The sequence below is a fragment of the Podarcis vaucheri genome (assembly GCF_965113315.1).
Source record: "Podarcis vaucheri genome assembly, chromosome: 9".
NCBI lineage: Eukaryota > Metazoa > Chordata > Lepidosauria > Squamata > Lacertidae > Podarcis > Podarcis vaucheri.
In genome coordinates, this window is record NC_138767.1 from 43,354,807 (window position 1) to 43,373,681 (window position 18,875).

Sequence of the window (18,875 nt, forward strand, 5' to 3'; positions counted from 1 at the left end):
CTCCCTCTTTTTTTCATCTCAGAAACTTCAGTGAGTGCAGTGACATTTATGAAATGAATATGCAGCAGAAAAGAGTGTGGAATCCACTTAACCATTCAGTGCTAAGAAACTGGTGTGCTGGGATTTTTCAACTGAATGATGATAAGGAATGTTAAGGAGACAGGGCTGACAACGTCCCGGTAAACAGACATGTATCATATTGTGATTCATTATCTCAAGAACGCCTAATAGCTGTTTGCTATAAGCTATACAGAGTACAAAATTAAATTGTTTTGAGAGAGTGAATGTGTTAATTTTTTTCTTTCCCAAATCATATTAAGGAAACAAGAAGTTATGTTTCAGGAGCCCCATGCTGACAGTTAATGGAAATGAACATGAAGACGGATGTTGTTTAATCAATAATTTCATTTTAAAAGTTGCCTGCGATATTTATGGTTGGACATCTCCTGCTCATTATTTGTGAGTGTCTTTTAAAAATGGAAAGATCATATAGCAGTGCCAGCTTTATCTGATGGTATATCAGCATGCAGAGTACTGACATTTCTGAAGACTGACAGGTCAGTAAGTGGATTCTGCTTCTGCATCTATGGAAGTAGAATTTCACTTTGCCTCCTTGGCCTGGAGTCCCACAAACCAATTACCCGGAATCATCTCATTAAAATCAGTCTGTGATCCAGAGAACTGTGTGTACGGCTGGGTCACATTGTTGACTATGGAAAGCAAAGATTCGTGAGGACAAGCCACTTTCTTGCTGACAGATGGAAAGCCTTCTTGCACTAGCCGGATCATCCCACCTTCCAAAAATGCAATTACACAACTTTGAACTAGGGTGAAGGCCACAGCAAACAGGACAACCACTGCTCTTCATTCCATAAAATCTCTTCATGTGTAAGATTCCAACTCTCTTTCTGAAGAACATTTTCATGGAAACTTTTGCGCAAGTAGACTCTCTTCTCCTCTACCCAGGTACACAGCAACTGTAATTTTTGCTGATAGTTCAGCAGTTCGAAGGTGATAGGGCAAGGAACTGTCTGAAACCCTGGAAAGCCACTGTATTAAAAATACTGGGATAAATGGCCCAATGGTCTGGTTTAGAGTAAGGCAGCTTACTTACATTCCTAATGAAAAGGCTGCCCAACTTTACAGTAATTGCAAAATCTTACATTACATGGATCATAATCTGATCTGCCATGCCTATAGTTTCTTTACAGCCCCACTTTTTTCTGCTCCATCTTTCCAGTCTTTAGTGCGATTGACAAATGTGCTGGGGCACCTTTCCACTCAAAGTTGCTGTCAGAATATCACCAATCTCAAGCTTTTCTTCTGCATAAGCTTATTCTGCTAAATCGTAGTTTGCTATGCTGTTAGGGTGGGACTGCATTACAAGGGATTCTGCATTTGAATGCAACGTGAGCCCTGCACATGCAATGTGTGAAGGAGACCCATACACAGAACAAGGCTGCAGGGCCATGTGCCTACTCCCAAAGTACAGGTGTTATGCATGGGCATCTTCAAGGGAACTCCTTGACATGTAGACTTTCCATGGGTATCGAATGTTGTAATATGGAGAGTGAATTAGCAGTCTTTCCCTTGCAGGTGTGCATAAAAGGTAAAGGACCCCTGACAGTTAAGTCCACTCGCGAACGACTCTGGGGCTGTGGCGCTCATCTCGCTTTACTGGCTGAGGGAGACAACATTTGTCCGCAGACACCTTTTCCAGGTTATGTGGCCAGCATGACTAAGCCGCTTCTGGTGAAACCAGAGCAGTGCACAGAAACGCCGTTTATCTTCCCGCCAGAGCGATACCTATTTATGTAATTGCACTCTGACGTGCTTTTGAACTGCTAGGTTGGCAGGAGCTGGGACTGAGCAACGGGAGCTCACCCCGTCGTGGGGATTCGAACCACTGACCTTCTGATCGGCAAGCCCTAGGTTCAGTGGTGTGCATACCTAACACTAATATAGGAGGTAGGGCCCCAGGTGGCCCCAGGTGGGAGGTGTGGGTTCCACAGGTGGCCCACAGTCCTATTCCAAACATGATTCTTCTATCCTAAAAGGTGGCACACTGGGGATGAGCCACCTTCTAGATGAGCTCTTTGCCTGCTGTGCTCGTTTTTTTATTTGCAGACAATTTTTGACATAGGTGGGGACATTCAAAAATATGATTGCCCATCCATAGTCTGAAGTGACACTGTCAGTCTTTTGCACTGTCTCAGGACTGTTTCACCTCATTCTGGTGTATGTATAGTGCAGGCCTCATGAGGAGCCAACAGACACTTTGAATACTTAGTATTCTAAGGACCAAACTTGATGTGACATTAATCTCAGGGAGTTCCTATTGATGCCAATGAAGGCTTTTCTTGCAGTTAATTGGCAGCTCCTTATAGGAGATTTTTGCTGGGATCATCAGGAGCTATGTATAGTCATTATTCTTGGTGGTGCTACCAAGCACCAGATCTGTGGTTTGTTTCTGTTTTCTGTTTTTACTTTTACTGTTTAATCCCAAGGCTATAAACTTTAATTCCTTAGTGGCTTTGTGGGAGCCGCATGTAATATCATGCAATTTCCAGAGAATCCCATATTCCTCTTATCTAAATACTTCCTTATTGTGGCATTATGTAGTTTGATAATGCAATTTAATTGAAGGAAGCTGGTCTAAAGAGAGTCCTGGCTTGCTACTGGCTGACAATGGTGTAGCGGGGTTTTTTGGGGGTCCTTTTCAAAAACCAGCGTTTTTATAGGCTTCTGCTTTAAATTCATTCCTCTCCTCTGTGCCTCCTGCCCCCTTGTTTACTTTGGCCTAGTCACAGCAAATTTAGTTTTATTACCAATTGATTTTCCCCCACCTTTCATACCGTCCAGCGGAGAAAAGGTAGGGAAATGTGATTTACCGTATAATGCTAGCCAAATCAGCATGGAAAGGCATAGACCTTGAAAATGCTTATAAACTAATCTTATTTCAAGTTTGCAATGCCCCTTTACAAGAGTGTCTGTATTCAACGTGAGAGCTTGCTGGCTGATGAATGCGTGCCTTGCAGTGTGTTACCATGCATATAAAATAGTTTATGGGAGAATATAGTAATAAAATCTCCACTGCAACTTGAGGTGGGACAGCACTCTATGCTGCAGCAATCTCCTTGCTGACAGATAGGTCCACATCCTTTTCAAACTGAGTGGTGTACCTTTTGCTGTAGCTTCCTTTGCATTTCCTATAATTTAACTCCCATATTCTTAGAACATTAAGCATCCTTTGCGTAGCTTCTGATCTAGCAGCACTCTGCAGCTTTTTAAAATAAATAAAAAAACCCTGTTCTTAGCATTGTCTTAAAAAAAACCACAATAATATAATCTCTTCCCCACCAGCTCTAGATGACCATGGATGCTGGCCCACTTTAATCACATTAAAGGTTTTATATGACGATCCCTGGTGGTTAGAATATTATTTCTGAAAATGTATCTCAAGAATATATGTCAAAAGTAGTATTCCTTAAGGCAGATTTTAAATTATATCCCTATCTATTACTAATTATTTTTAGGCACATATGAAAAGGAAGGCTAGATCGGAGGGTTACTCTGGAAATGAGTGTAAGCTATGATCCTCAGCAGCATAGAGTAGAAAATATATTCTATGGTTTGGTGGGCCATAATTCCACACAACGTCCCTGGCCCAAAGCTTAGTGTACATGCACTCTGAGCAAATGGAGCCACCATATAAAGGGGCTTTTCCATTCCCTCCAATGCAGAGGGATGTTTTGAACCTACATCTGATTCTGTGAATGATTTGAGATGATTTATTAGACTTGACTATCACTTTATATATAAGAAAGGCTCATAGCAATTTACAATGTGTATAATACAATGAAATGTAATAAAAGCGTATTAAGTGATGCATGATATCAAGAGTAACGGTAACAAAATCATGCCCAGATGCCCAGGAGAATAAAAATGTTTTTAACCTGGTGTTGAAATGATAGTATGGTTGGTGCCAGGCATGCTTCCCTGGGAGAGAGTTCCAAAGACAGGAGGCTTTTAACAGAGAAGGTCCATTCTTTGGTCGCCACTCTTTGTGCTTCTTTAAGAGGTGGGACACAGAGAAGGGCCTCAGATGACAAACCCAGTGTCCCAGCAGGTTTCTGTAGGATGAGTCAGTCTTTTAGGTATTGGGCTCCCAAGCCGCATTTGGCTTTAATGGGTAAAAACAGGTTTTTGAATGGCGCCTGGAAACTAACCAGCAGGCAGTGCAGTTGGACCGGTGTTGTATGCTTTCGCCTTTGTGTTTTCATTCATAATCTGACTTCCACTTTCTATATTAGCAGAGGTTTTTATAGCATTTGTTAAGAATAGAAAAGCCTTTGTAGGGAAAGCATAATTCTCTTTGTATGATAAGTTGACCATGACCCAAATGGGCCCTGGAACATTGCTTGTAAGTACCTTGTACCATAGCTGTTTGAGATACGGGTCTGAAGATATGAAGTGGCAGCCCTGCTGAAGTGAAGCAGGTCTTTGTCTGGGTAATGCCTGGATGGAAAACCCCTGGAGAGATGGGGAAAGTGGCATACAAATAAACAGATAGTGATGATTTATCCAATGCAAAAAAATAATAATTTGCAGCTCCACCTTTGTAAAAAGGAAATCTGTGAAGGTTGTCTCCCCTCCCCTGCCCATTTACACTTTCAGTTCTTAGACATATTATGCAGATTTTAATATAAAATTTATTGACTTTCACAGGCACGCATAGTAGTTATTATGCCAGCAATAATTCATAGCTTTCCTTACAAAGGCTTAACATCCCTATTCTCATTTCCCTGATGGCTTGTATACACTTTACAATGCTTTTAAAAAGGTGACTGAATACCACTTTATAAATCAGAATTATTTTTCAGGAAATCCATTTTTAAAAAAGTATCCTTGCTTTGGGGAATCATCCTTTGGGAACACAGAGAGAATGCAAATGGTGAAAAGTTTGCATGAATGATACTTTTTTTTTTTAACTGATGTTTGTTCTTTCACATAGCTGTGTTGCAATTGTTTTCTGTTTGGGTACATCTGACATTAAAAATCTGCAAAATGGCTGCTTGAGCAGATAGTCCTTTCATTTTTCTAAGCAGTCATTCTGCCATAGCAAGCACCACACTACAAATGCTAAGGAAGTTAGTTGGAAATAGGAGCTTATGTTTTCTTCCCAGAGCTGAGATATTAAACTATAATTTCCACTCCACAAAACCCCATAGCATTGTTATGTCCTAGAGCTTACATCCACCTATACAATGCATGTATTAATTTTGTAGCAGTTATGAACTTTTAAACTACAGATCAATGCTGACTTTCTGAACCAATTTCTCACTATGAGACCTATTAAAATTAAAAAATAGATTTTTTTTTAATAAAAAAAGTTATATTTAAAGTTCGATAGCTGGATACCACTACCATTTTATTACATTTTGAAGATTTTTGTTAAGGTTTTAAACTGACTTAGGCTAGCCTAAGGCAATGAATGTGTAACACTTTATTCTTCTTACTGCAAGAATTCAGCCCGGGAAATGAGAACATTTCCACTTACCTTAGTCACAGTGGTAAAAGTTTAACCCCTCAAGTGTCTCGCAAGTTTTTATTTATGGGTTCTGCCATTGATTTTGGTGGGATATATATCACCTCCGTGTTTGAGTATATCATGATGTCTTAGCAAATGCTAATACTCAGTCTGAGCACTAGAATATTTTATTTTATTTTATTATCTGATTATTTTGATTATTTTGATTTCTAACCCCCCTCCTCCTAAAATTATTGTCACTCACCTTGTAGACATTGTGGTGAAGGGCAGGCAAATAAATATATGAACCTGGGACAGGTAACAATATAATACACATAAGCAGTAAATTAGTACAGCACTATAAAATCATGCACATAAATATGCATTGAAGATTCTGATTTTAATATACTGTTCTCCTGATTTCCTCCTCAGTATTTATTTGTGCCATGGCATCCAAAAGTAGGCAAGGCAATCTTACTGTGGTTCACTTAGTTACGCTTTCCAGAGTTCATAGTTCACACCAGTACAAAATGTGGATCCCATTAGAGTGTCGTCTCATACCTTAAATGTGAGCCCCCCACCCAATTCAGCCTTTCCAGGCATTGATAAACACCACATTTAAAGGGGGAAAGATTGAAGACAGCTCTGGGATAGACAGCCTGTGACCACCCCTTAATTAACTGGGAGACAGGCGGGTGCAAATTCACATTCTGCTCTGGTGTGCACAAGCCCTTAGATTCTCCACATTTTTTCAGAGTTCGCTCTGCATAATTAGTCAGTTTTAGCATGATCCCTACTTATTCTTTTTTGTGTGTGACTTTCTCCTCCAAGAAGTGTACATCTTGAATGTGGTACATTTGACATATTAATAATATAACAGAAATATTTCATTTATTCCCAGGTAGCTGCCCAGATGTTTAAAACATAAAATGAGGTTAGACATATTCAGTGCTCAGGAGGTGACTGGCCTTTCCAATTCCAACAATCTCTTGCTTTTAAGTATTTCTTTTAAATGAATATTAGCAGAATTTTAGAATGCATTTAATGAAAGCATTTCAAAACAAAGTGCTTTGCTTGCCTTTGAGAAGAATCTACCTTTCATTAGTGGTGCATATATTAGCGGGAATGTCAACAAGGAGCATTTGAAAGCAGCAGGCTTGCATGCCTGCCTTATGTTTGAATCCCAGATGGATCCCTCCCCCAGCTGTTAGTGCTTCTCTGGCTTCCAGAATAGCTCCCATACCTCCCTCAGTCCTGGCTGGTGGTAATAACGCAGCAAGAGAAAAGGTTGACTCATGCAAACTTTATGGATCAGTCAGCAGGACAAGCTGAACTAAAGAAACTGCATTGTGTGCAAGTTCCAACGTTGGGGGCCTAGGAGAATGCAAGCAGGAATCCTGATCAAAGTCATACTCTACGTTAACTTTGAATGATAGGTCATGATAACGTTAATGTGACAGAATGTCCTCCATAGTTAACAACTGCACTTTCATTTGTGACTCCTAAGTACCAGTTTGGGTCAAAGGCATCAGAGATTTGTGGCAGTCCCAAACAGGATAAGGGGGGTCTTCAGATATCATGGTAGTGGGTCAGCTTACACTCTTGTGCTGCTCACTCTGTGACTTACTAGATCTGCCAAGAATATAGGAAGATAGGGAGCTGCTTTATATTGCACCAGACCATTAGTCTACCTTACTCAATATTGTCTGCCCTGACCGGAAGCCAGTCTCCAAGATTTCAGGCTGAGTCTCTCTCAGCCATACCTGGAGAAGCATTAAGCTACATACACACCATACGTTTAAAGCATATTATGTCCCTCAAAGGATCTTTGGAACTTATCCCTCAGAAAGCTACAACTCCCAGCATCCTTATCAAACCATAGTTCCCAAGATTCATTGGGAGGAAATAATGAGCATTAAATTGATGGTGTGTACAGAGCCCAAGTCCGAGTGAGGTAGGAGGTAGTGAATTACCTTGACAGCAGAATTCTGGATGGAGATCAAATTGCCGGAAGAGCATAGTTCTAGTCAGTGGTACTGGAGCTCATTATGGCAGCCCCCATAGCCACATCCCAAGGAAGTCCATAGCCATATCTCCAAGGTGCAAGTCCAAAATGTCGGCATGGGACACAGCATCACATCCAGCATGTTGGACTTTGTCTGGGTTCACATCTCTAATCAGACATGTGACATGGCTGCGATCCTATGCACACTTTCCTGAGGGAAAGTGGCATTGAACTCAGTGGTGGTTGCTTCAAACTGCCTAGGTTCAATGTGTAAAACATACTGAAGTTCAATAAAAGATCTTCAGCGGATGTGAAACCTTTAGCTCTTAATTAGAAATGTAAATGATCTTGCAAAGAAGTGTTACCTTTTCAGCTGTGAGCATGATGTAAGAAACACATTCAGGGAAAGAAATAGCCACCCTTTTCTTGATGATTTCTGACTTGCTCTGACTTCCACTGATACTCTGTCACAATCAATAGCAAAAACTGAAAGCCCAATTATCACCTCATTCCCTTGCCGGAGCAAAGAGTGTCAGAGCAATTACTGTGACGCTTTGCCGAATGATGTCATCACTCCTGCCATGAGAAAACTTTAATACAAAGCTAAGGGAATAAGAAGATCCACAGGGCAGTTGCCAAGGTGGGATGGGTCTGTGGCATTGGCCTCTTGGCATTCGTCCCCCTGCCACTTTGGGGGATGGTGTAGGTGGTGAGGTCATTGTTGCTTGGGTACACTAGTGGGAGTGCAGGATTGGCTGTTCCAGTGCACCTGCACTACCCCAATCTTGCAGCTGTCCTGTCCCAGTAAGTGGCAGTAATGCCACTGTTGGGAGGTGGCTCCATGCAGTGGTTGCTGATGCCCATTGGGACTGGTAGGTGGGAGGCAGAGACTAACAGTATGTAGGACCAGAGCCTTGTTGTTGTTGTTGTTTAGTCGTTTAGTCGTGTCCGACTCTTCGTGACCCCATGGACCAGAGCACGCCAGGCACTTCTGTCCTCCACTGCCTCCCGCAGTTTGATCAAACTCATGCTAGTAGCTTCAAGAACACCATCCAACCATCTCATTCTCTGTCGTCCCCTTCTCCTTGTGCCCTCCATCTTTCCCAACATCAGGGTCTTTTCCAGGGAGTCCTCTCTTCTCATGAGGTGGCCAAAGTATTGGAGCCTCAGCTTCACGATCTGTCCTTCCAGTGAGCACTCAGGGCTGATTTCCTTCAGAATGGAGAGGTTTGATCTTCTTGCAGTCCATGGGACTCTCAAGAGTCTCCTCCAGCACCATAATTCAAAAGCATCAATTCTTCGGCGATCAGCCTTCTTTATGGTCCAGCTCTCACTTCCATACATCACTACTGGGAAAACCATGGCTTTTACTATACGGACCTTTGTTGGCAAGGTGATGTCTCTGCTTTTTAAGATGTTGTCTAGGCTTGCCATCGCCTTTCTCCCAAGGAGCAGGCGTCTTTTAATTTCGTGACTGCTGTCACCATCTGCACTGATCATGGAGCCCAAGAAAGTAAAATCTCTCACTGCCTCCATTTCTTCCCCATCTATTTGCCAGGAGGTGATGGGCCCAGTGGCCATGATCTTCGTTTTTTTGATGTTGAGCTTCAGACCATATTTTGCGCTCTCCTCTTTCACCCTCATTAAAAGGTTCTTTAATTCCTCTTCACTTTCTGCCATCAAGGTTGTGTCATCTGCATATCTGAGGTTGTTGATATTTCTTCCGGCAATCTTAATTCCGGCTTGGGATTCATCCAGCCCAGCCTTTCGCATGATGAATTCCGCATATAAGTTAAATAAGCAGGGAGACAATATACAGCCTTGCCGTACTCCTTTCCCAATTTGGAACCAATCAGTTGTTCCATATCCAGTTCTAACTGTAGCTTCTTGTCCCACATAGAGATTTCGCAGGAGACAGATGAGGTGATCAGGCACTCCCATTTCTTTAAGAACTTGCCATAGTTTGCTGTGGTCAACACAGTCAAAGGCTTTTGCATAGTCAATGAAGCAGAAGTAGATGTCTTTCTGGAACTCTCTAGCTTTCTCCATAATCCAGCGCATGTTTGCAATTTGGTCTCTGGTTCCTCTGCCTCTTCTAAATCCAGCTTGCACTTCTGGGAGTTCTCGGTCCACATACTGCTTGAGCCTTCCTTGTAGAATTTTAAGCATAACCTTGCTAGCATGTGAAATGAGTGAAATTGTGCGGTAGTTGGAGCATTCTTTGGCACTGCCTTTCTTTGGGATTGGGATGTAGACTGATCTTCTCCAATCCTCTGGCCACTGCTGAGTTTTCCAAACTTGCTGGCATATTGAGTGTAGCACCTTAACAGCATCATCTTTTAAAATTTTAAACAGTTCAGCTGGAATACCATCACTTCCACTGGCCTTGTTATTTGCAGAGCTTTCTAAGGCCCATTTGACTTCACTCTCCAGGATGTCTGGCTCAAGGTCAGCAACCACACTACCTGGGGTGTACGAGACATCCATATCTTTCTGGTATAATTCCTCTGTGTATTCTTGCCACCTCTTCTTGATGTCTTCTGCTTCAGTTAGATCTTTACCACTTTTGTCCTTTATTATGGTAATCTTTGTACGAAATGTTCCTTTCATATTTCCGATTTTCTTGAACAGATCTCTGGTTCTTCCCATTCTGTTGCTTTCCTCTATTTCTTTGCATTGCTCGTTTAAGAAGGCCTTCTTGTCTCTCCTTGCTGTTCTTTGGAAATCTGCATTCAATTTCCTGTATCTTTCACTATCTCCCTCGCATTTTGCTTGCCTTCTCTCCTCCGCTATTTGTAAGGCCTCGTTGGACAGCCACTTTGCTTTCTTGCATTTCTTTTTCATTGGGATGGTTTTAGTTGCTGCCTCCTGTATAATGTTGCGAGCCTCCATCCATAGTTCTTCAGGCACTCTGTCCAGCAAATCTAAATCCTTAAACCTGTTCCTCACTTCCACTGTGTATTCATAAGGGATTTGGTTTAGATTGTATCTTACCTGTCCAGTGGTTTTTCCTACTTTCTTCAGTTTAAGCTTGAATTTTGCTATAAGGAGCTGATGATCTGAGCCACAGTCAGCTCCAGGTCTTGTTTTTGCTGACTGTATAGAGCTTCTCCATCTTTGGCTGCAGAGAATATAATCAATCTGATTTCGATGTTGCCCGTCTGGGGATGTCCATGTGTAGAGTCGTCTCTTGTGTTGTTGGAAAAGCGTGTTTGTGATGACCAGCTTGTTCTCTTGACAGAACTCTATTAGCCTTTGCCCTGCTTCGTTTTGATCTCCAAGGCCAAACTTGCCAGTTGTTCCTTTTATCTCTTGATTCCCTACTTTAGCATTCCAATCCCCTATAATGAGCAGAACATCCTTCTTTGGTGTCACTTCGATAAGGTTTTGTAAGTCTTCATAGAACTGGTCAATTTCAGTTTCTTCAGCACCAGTAGTTGGTGCATAAACTTGGATTACTGTGATGTTAAAAGGTCTGCCTTGGATTCGTATCGAGATCATTCTATCATTTTTGAGACTGCATCCCAGTACAGCTTTCGCCACTCTTTTGTTGACTATGAGGGCCACTCCATTTCTCTTACGGGTTTCTTGCCCACAGTAGTAGATATGGTAGTCATCCGAACTGAATTCGCCCATTCCCGTCCATTTTAGCTCACTGATGCCCAGGATGTCAATATTTATTCTTGCCATCTCATTTTTGACCACATCCAACTTACCCAGGTTCATGGTTCTTACATTCCAGGTTCCTATGCAATATTTTTCTTTACAGCATTGGACTTTCCTTTCGCTTCCATGCATATCCACAACTGAGCGTCCTTTCGGCTTTGGCCCAGCCGCTTCATCAGCTCTGGATCTACTTGTACTTGTCCTCCGCTCTTCCCCAGTAGCATGTTGGACACCTTCCGACCTGAGGGGCTCATCTTCCAGTGTCATAACTTTTATATGCCTGTTGTCTTTGTCCATGGAGTTTTCTTGGCAGGGATACTGGAGTGGCTTGCCGATTCCTACTCCAGGTGGATCACGTTTGGTCAAAACTCTCCACTATGACCTGTTCATCTTGGGTGCCCTGCTCGGCGTAGTTCATAGCTTCTCTGAGTTCTTCAAGCCCCTTCGCCACGGCAAGGCAGTGATCCATGAAGGGGAGGACCAGAGCCTACTTCTGTGCAAAGCTAACTAATTCTAGTTTTGCCCTCATCTTCCTCTCTGCTGAGTTCAACAAGGGAAACACTGAAACTAAGGATGAAGAATCTGGCAGGCAGTGTCACGTCCTGGACTGGTTGTATACAGGTAAGGTAGGCAGGTGGGGCCTGGCTGAGAACACATAGAAGTTGGTGGGCAGTTTCCCATTTGCCCTAATGGACCAGTTCTCCACTGGCTGCATGGCGCTGCCCTGCTGTCACTGCCTGAGAAGAGCCCAATCTATGTAACTTAGACTTGCTAGGTTTCTAAGACCTGTCTAGTCCAGCATCCCATACACAGTACCTCCAAGGCCAATTAGATGCCTATGGTAAACTCACATGCCTGCAGTAGTCTATAGCATTTCCCTGGCATCATTTAGCACTAATATCTGGGGCTCCCTCATTCACATGACTATAGTTGATGTTGCATGAGTTCAAACTGAGCGCTTTTGAAGTCAAAGGTATACCATGCATCGTATTTACTCTTTCTATAGATGCGACATTATTTTAATCAAAGTAAAATCTAATAACAAGCAAAACTCATTTTAGTCCTGTCCTTGGGCAATGTATTTATGGATTCTTTTATTTAAGGGGGGGGGGACATATTTTCCTACTGATGCTTTAATGGATGCTTAATGGATTGTTCTGGCTGAGTCAGAAATATCCAGATTGCTTCTTCAATTGTGACATTAGCAATGTCTGGGAGATTATTTTCCCTGAAGGTATCTTGTCTAGCACTACTAGTGATGAGCAGCTTCTTCTACAAGACAGTCTTTGTGGCTCCTGAGAAGCTGCTGCCCCACCATCTGCTGGAAGCAGAATTAAAAGGGTACAGTCCACATGGCACAGAGCAGAGTGCTGTTGCCTCTCTCTCTAAAATGCTGAATGTCTGTCTACACAGCGAAGGTGGGGGATCTCTGCTGTAAAAAGTCATGGATATAAGAAGCTAATTCCTCCTCCTCCTCCTCCTTAAAAAAAATTAGGAGTGCAATTTCACTCCAACACACCAAGACATAATAATATTAAAAGGGGGTGTAAGGAGTATTAGGGGAGTGGAAGTACCTCTGGTGTGGGACACATCATGATTCTTCTGGGGTAGTTCGTCCACACCATCTAACACCCCTGTAAACAATTAGAGATGGATAGTCAATAAACAGGCCATGTGGATGCCACTTCAGTATCATCAAATTAAAAACAAATGGAGAAACATTGTAGACTCCTCCACAACCACCATTAGTAGACCACACCTCCTACTCGGTGCTCCAATTGTTCTTTTCTTGAGCATGACTGTGTAAATTGTGCTACTGAACCATGGGGAGAAAACACAGTAAAACAATGATTCGATGGAATCATGTAGATCACTGGTCTTCAACTGGTGGGTTGTGGCCTGATTCAAGCTGAGCCACAACAGGAGCAGTGCCACCATGAAAATGTATAAAATTAAGAAATGGGTTCCCAAATGCATGTTTGGATGAAAAGGGGGACCTGGGCCTGAAAAAGTTGAAGATGCCTGATGCAGATGACCCATAAAAAGTGGGTCATCCAGTAGCACCTTAGAGACCAACCAAGTTTGTTATTGGTATGAGCTTTCGTGTGCATGCACACGAAACCTCATGCCAATAAAGCTCATGCCAATAACAAACTTAGTTGGTCTCTAAGGTGCTACTGGAAGGATTTTTTTTTATTTTGTTTCGACTATGGCAGACCAACACGGCTACCTACCTGCAACCATAAAAAGTGAGTGAACAAAGTGTGGCTATTGTGAAAGTGCTAAGTATGTAAAGTAAATTCCTAGTGTGAAAGCAAGTTCAATCTTCTTCATCCCCTGCAACTCAGTTTTGTGTCTTCCCAGGCTGAAGCCTATAAAGCAAAGGGCAGGGTTTTCAGTTTCTTGCCTGGTTTTTGATCCATTTGTGACTAGAACTGACAGGAGGAAAGAGAGAAAGCTATTGAGGGGATTTGTCATCTTGGTCACATATTGTCCGTGTTTCTTGTGATGCAATAATGTTTCCTGTTTTGTATCAAATCAAGGGCACCATTCCCCAGGATGTTCTGTTGCACATAGCCCAGTAAAATGAGCTCCATGCAGCTCTCATTCTTTTCAGTGGGATGCGCAGGCAGACTTCACAGTAAATTGCACCCCAAATTTTCAGCTAAAGTCTTTGAAGGAGTCATTGTAGTCTTGTCAAAATCAATGTTTAATTTAAGAGATTTTGAAAGACCATTAAAGCCAATAAAGTTCTGAGGATAGCTGCAGGGTGGAGCTCTTGCAACATCTCTTGAATACTTAGATACTAGGATATTCAGATGCTAGTATCCTTTAAAAATTATCACTGCTTCCCCACCCATAGGAAGTCTCATTAGTACAATGGCAGTAGTTTGGGCATATACATTGCCTGTATGTGTTGTATGTTTGTGGGAAAGAATTAAACAGAAAAGAGTCTCCCTCTCCCCTCTACTTACCAGATAGAAAAATAAGATAAGCCATGTTATGAATTTGAGGTGTTAAGCTGGTACCAGACCCCTTAAATCTCTGGATCCAGCAAGTGTTAGAATTTAATCAAGGCTTCTAATTCTTGGAATAGCCAGGCTAGCCTCCTGGTGAGGTGATAAACATGGGAGACGAGCCTTTAAGGGGAATTGAGGAACTCAGTGCAAGATATGGCAAGTGTGGGGGAGTCTCCCTCAATAGAAAAAGCCAGAGGTTGGAGCAAAGGGAGCACTGATGTGACCTGGAAGTAAAGCAGCAAGCTGGAGAGAGAATCAGAGCGATGTTTGACTTCTGTTTGAATCCAAGGCTGTGGCTATGGCAGGAACAAGACACTCTCAGCAAGTTAATAGTGTGAACACTTCCATCATATGCTCAGTTTGTATATATGCGTAAATAAACCATATATCACAAAGACCCCCACAGTCTCTCCTGTGCCTCATTCCAAAAGGAAACATGAGCCCTGCAACCTCGCACAACTCAAGGTGGCATGCAACAGTAAGAAGAACAGTAAGATTGTGCTTTGTGATTATAGAAACACCAAACGGTTCAGCAGTCCTAGGTGAATATATGACTCACACCTCTGCTAAGCTCATTTCAGTGTGAAATGCTCTGGAAATAGAGTGTGGATTGCAGCAATAGATAGTCAGGTAGTCACTCGTTGAATGCAATAAGTTGCTTGAAATTAATTATTTGGGAAGTGCTTTCCAAAGCAAAACTGCTCAAGAAGATTAAATCTTCCCCTGGCCCATTAAAATGTAGGAGCTCTTTATTCATCAGTGAATCAGTGATTAATGCCCCATTTCACTTTCATATAAAGTTCAGCACAGGGAAGTGCTAAATAACATGTCCCTCTATGATGCAACTGGCTCAAAAATAGACACAAGGTGGTTTGCTCTGTTTTTACATCTGCACTGCATTGTTCCTTTATTTCCTTCATTAGAATACTGAGGCATGGCTATCAGATTTGACTGCCTTGTTTTCTTGATGGCATCTGGCTAATTATCCTAGGCTTTCTGGAAACTTTAATTAGTACAAGCAATGAGTATTTAACATCACCCCCACCTTGGAAATGCAAACTCCTGCTCATCCAAATTCACTACCTCTCCCTTCTCATCATCCTCATGTAAATGCAATGCTGTTGAAGAAGCATCCCTGTTTATCTGAACTTTTGATGACCTGAGCATTTTAATGTAGTAACAGCTAGTGTTTCTCCAAGCTTCTTATTAGAATTCACTTCTTTAGCTTGCACATTTGTGATCAGCTTGGTTAGTGAGATGGTATGCTGGGTGAAACTACCAGTGCCACAGCATGATAGAGAGGGAGGCAGAGTCATGATGGAGGTGGGATGAATGTAGTGCAAGCACATCATGGCTGAGTGAATGGTCACCCCTGCTGATGTCTGCAGACTTTGCTAGGGAAGGAGATGTTCTTGCTTCCCTCACTGCTATTCTATAGCCCCTCCTAATTCTGTGTCTACCAAACTGGCTCCCAGGCTCCCACTAGCAATAATCAAATGCAGATTTCAGAAACGATATCTTTAAATCCCATTTCCCTTCAAGGTGAGCATAGATTATGATATATTCACATGGTTTTGCTAAAGAAAAGGAGGATTAGTGTGCATCTTACACATATGCATTTCCTGCTGTTTGCAAATGCTTCAGCATCATCTCACTCCTCTCTGCCAATGGTGGTGATGAGAAGGGGTTTGTTTTGTTTTTTACATTTTTGGAACCAATGGATGTTTTCCACAAATAATTCTTTGGCTTTTGAAAGCCAGTTTTCCTGCTAATAAACCTAATTCTATGAAGGTGATGGTTAAGTTAGTAGTCCTTATAGCGGTTTCCTACAACATAGATAGAGGCACAGTGACTCCCCCCATGACTGTTCCTTCTCCAGAAGGAGGGCATTTGCTACATCTTCATCTCATTTTACAGTAGCGAGTGCTTCTTCCTCACATTCAGAAACATGGAAATCGCCACAGGGAGTAAAGCTGCTGAAGTGATTGGCGAGAAAAGCTATATATCCCTGTTATAAATCTCTAAGTCAAGTCTGAAATAAAAGTTGTATGGCAAACCAGAAAATGAATTTTATCTTAAATTGAAATAGGGATCAGCTGCTATAGCCTGGGATTTGGGAATGATTAAGTGTAAGATTCAGTTAAGAAGTTTCGCCTCTCAAGAAAATATAAAGCAAACATGCCTATTCCTGACCTATATAGCTTTTTGGTGTGTTCAGCATAATAAAATGGCTAGATGGATCATGAATTGATACCACAGGTCTAAAAGTTGGTGGATGTAACAAAGCAGTAATTGAGCAATAATTTGTTTCGGTAATGAGTTTTGTCTTCAGTATTTAAAATTCAGGTTTACCCATATGCAAAGTGAAAATGCCAGTATGAAGCGATGCCTAGTTTCTCTGTGTTGCCAAATTAAATAAATAGTGATTTTATTAAGGAAATGGGTAAAACCTTTCAGGAAATAATTAAGGGCCACAGTAAATTCCCTCCCTGTTCTAATGGCATTCTTGATATTGTGTTCCACTCGAATGAAAATGACTGACTCTTCATCAATAAGAGACTGCAGTATCTCTTAGCTTTCTTACCTATGTATGTCAAGGCCTTCCAATGAGAGACCAAGTCTGCATGTGACAAACTGACTCCTATGACCCAAAGAGGTGGGATTACCGTATTATATTGATTGTTGGTCCAGTTCACTAAGTCTGCATCGGTCTGAGTAGTACTGGGACTGGTCCTGAAATTAAAGAGCCATGAAAAACTAAAACCAAAAGTACAAGATTGGCTCCACTACTATCAAATAATGGAGGTTTTCAAACAAGATAGGAAAATTGGCTTCCAGGTGGAAAAATCAAAACTTGAGACAGAACTGTTAGAACCCAATATTAAGAACTTGTCAAGAATGTATAACTTGTTGTTGAAATGGAATACACAAGATGAAACAGTTAAATCAGTTATGATTAAGTGGGCACAGGATATTGGTCATAATATTATGTCTGCTGACTGGGAAAGGTTGTGGAACACTGGTATTAAATTTACGGCATGTAGTGCTTTAAAGGAAAATGTTATGAAAATGGTCTATAGGTGGTACATGACCCCAGTTAAGCTAGCAAAAATTTACCATTTGCCTGATAACAAATGTTGGAAATGTAAGGAAACTGAAGGTACTTTTTATCATCTTTGGTGGACATGCCCGAAGATTAAGGCTTTCTGGGAGATGATATATAATGAAATGAAAAAGGTATTTAAATATACCTTCCTTAAGAAACCAGAGGCCTTTCTCTTGGGCATTGTCGGCCAATTGGTGCCAAAAAAGGATAGAACTTTTTTCATGTATGCAACAACAGCAGCAAGAATACTGATCGCAAAGTATTGGAAGACACAAGATTTACCCACCTTGGAAGAATGGCAGATGAAAGTGATTGACTATATGACATTGGCGGAAATGACGAGCAGAATTCGTGACCAGGGAAAGGAGACTGCGGAAGAAGACTGGAAGAAATTCAAGATTTATCTTAAGAACTATTATAAACTTGATGAAGCTTAGAATGTCGAGATTTTACAGAGAGAAAGGGTTGCAGTAATATAAGATTAGATTAAGAAAGGACTATGATGAATTAGGATGGGAAAGAACATTTATAAGTTGCTATAAAATTTGGACATGAGGATGCAGAAAGGGGAGGTATGGGGAAGTCCGAGGAAAGAAGTCTATGAAAGGATATTTTGAAATTATATTTGTTTGTTTGTTTGTTTTTCTTTTATGTTTGTTTGTTATAAAAACTTTTGTAAAACTAATAAAAATTTTATAAAAAAAAAAAGTACTGGGACTGGTCCAACCACAAGCCTCTCCTACTTTTAAAACCGACATTGAATATGGAGATTTCCAGCCACTTCTTTGTTTAAACACATATGTGAAGCCATAGGCAAGAATGGGAATCGGTAATCAGCATGGAGGACTCCAGTCCATAACCAGAATCAGAGCAGGCATCAGTCCAATAAAATTTATGCAGAGGTTCCTCTCCTTCCCTCTCTGTGATAAGAAGAAGAAGAAGAAGAAGAAGAAGAAGAAGAAGAAGAAGAAGAAGAGTAGTTTGGATTTGATATCCCGCCTTTCACTCTCTTTAAGGAGTATCAAAGCGGCTAACATTCTCCTTTCCCTTCCTCCCCCACAACAAACACTCTGTGAGGTGAGTGGGGCTGAGAGACTTCAAAGAAGTGTGACTAGCCCAAGGTCACCCAGCAGCTGCATGTGGAGGAGCGGAGACGTGAACCCGGTTCCCCAGATTACGAGGCTACCGCTCTTAACCACTACACCACACTGGCTCTCATCTGCAGAGCTTTCTTTCCGCTGGAACTCACCTCTCAAGTGGGCGCCATTGCCATTATAAGAGAACAAGGGAGGCATTCATGATGAGTTCCGGTACCTCTTTTCCTAGAAAAATAGCACTGTGCATCTGGTTCTCATGACACCATCTGCCATGAGCCTTTTGGGGTTCTGAGATAAGTAAAGACAGCATGTGAGAGTCAGGGAAATGACAAGACAGAGAGTAAACAGTGATTACGGAGGCTAAGTACAAACATATGACCAGAGTGGTGAATTGCAGAACTGGAAAGACAATGTGATAATTTATTTTACCTCTGCAGAGTTGCTCATATTC

General features: G+C 41.7%; 1 long non-coding RNA gene across 5 annotated transcripts in view; it reads left to right on the forward strand.

The window, feature by feature from the left end:
- LOC309540447 overlaps nucleotides 1-18,875 on the forward strand; it is a 246,059-nt gene that overhangs the window by 78,774 nt on the left and 148,410 nt on the right. For 2 of the 5 annotated variants that reach the window (XR_014223290.1, XR_014223291.1), the window contains one exon: nucleotides 23-280. The exons of the other annotated variants lie outside the window; for them this stretch is intronic. This is a non-coding gene — a long non-coding RNA (uncharacterized lncRNA). Of the gene's footprint in view, nucleotides 1-22; nucleotides 281-18,875 lie in introns of those variants that run through there. 5 annotated transcript variants of the gene reach the window in all.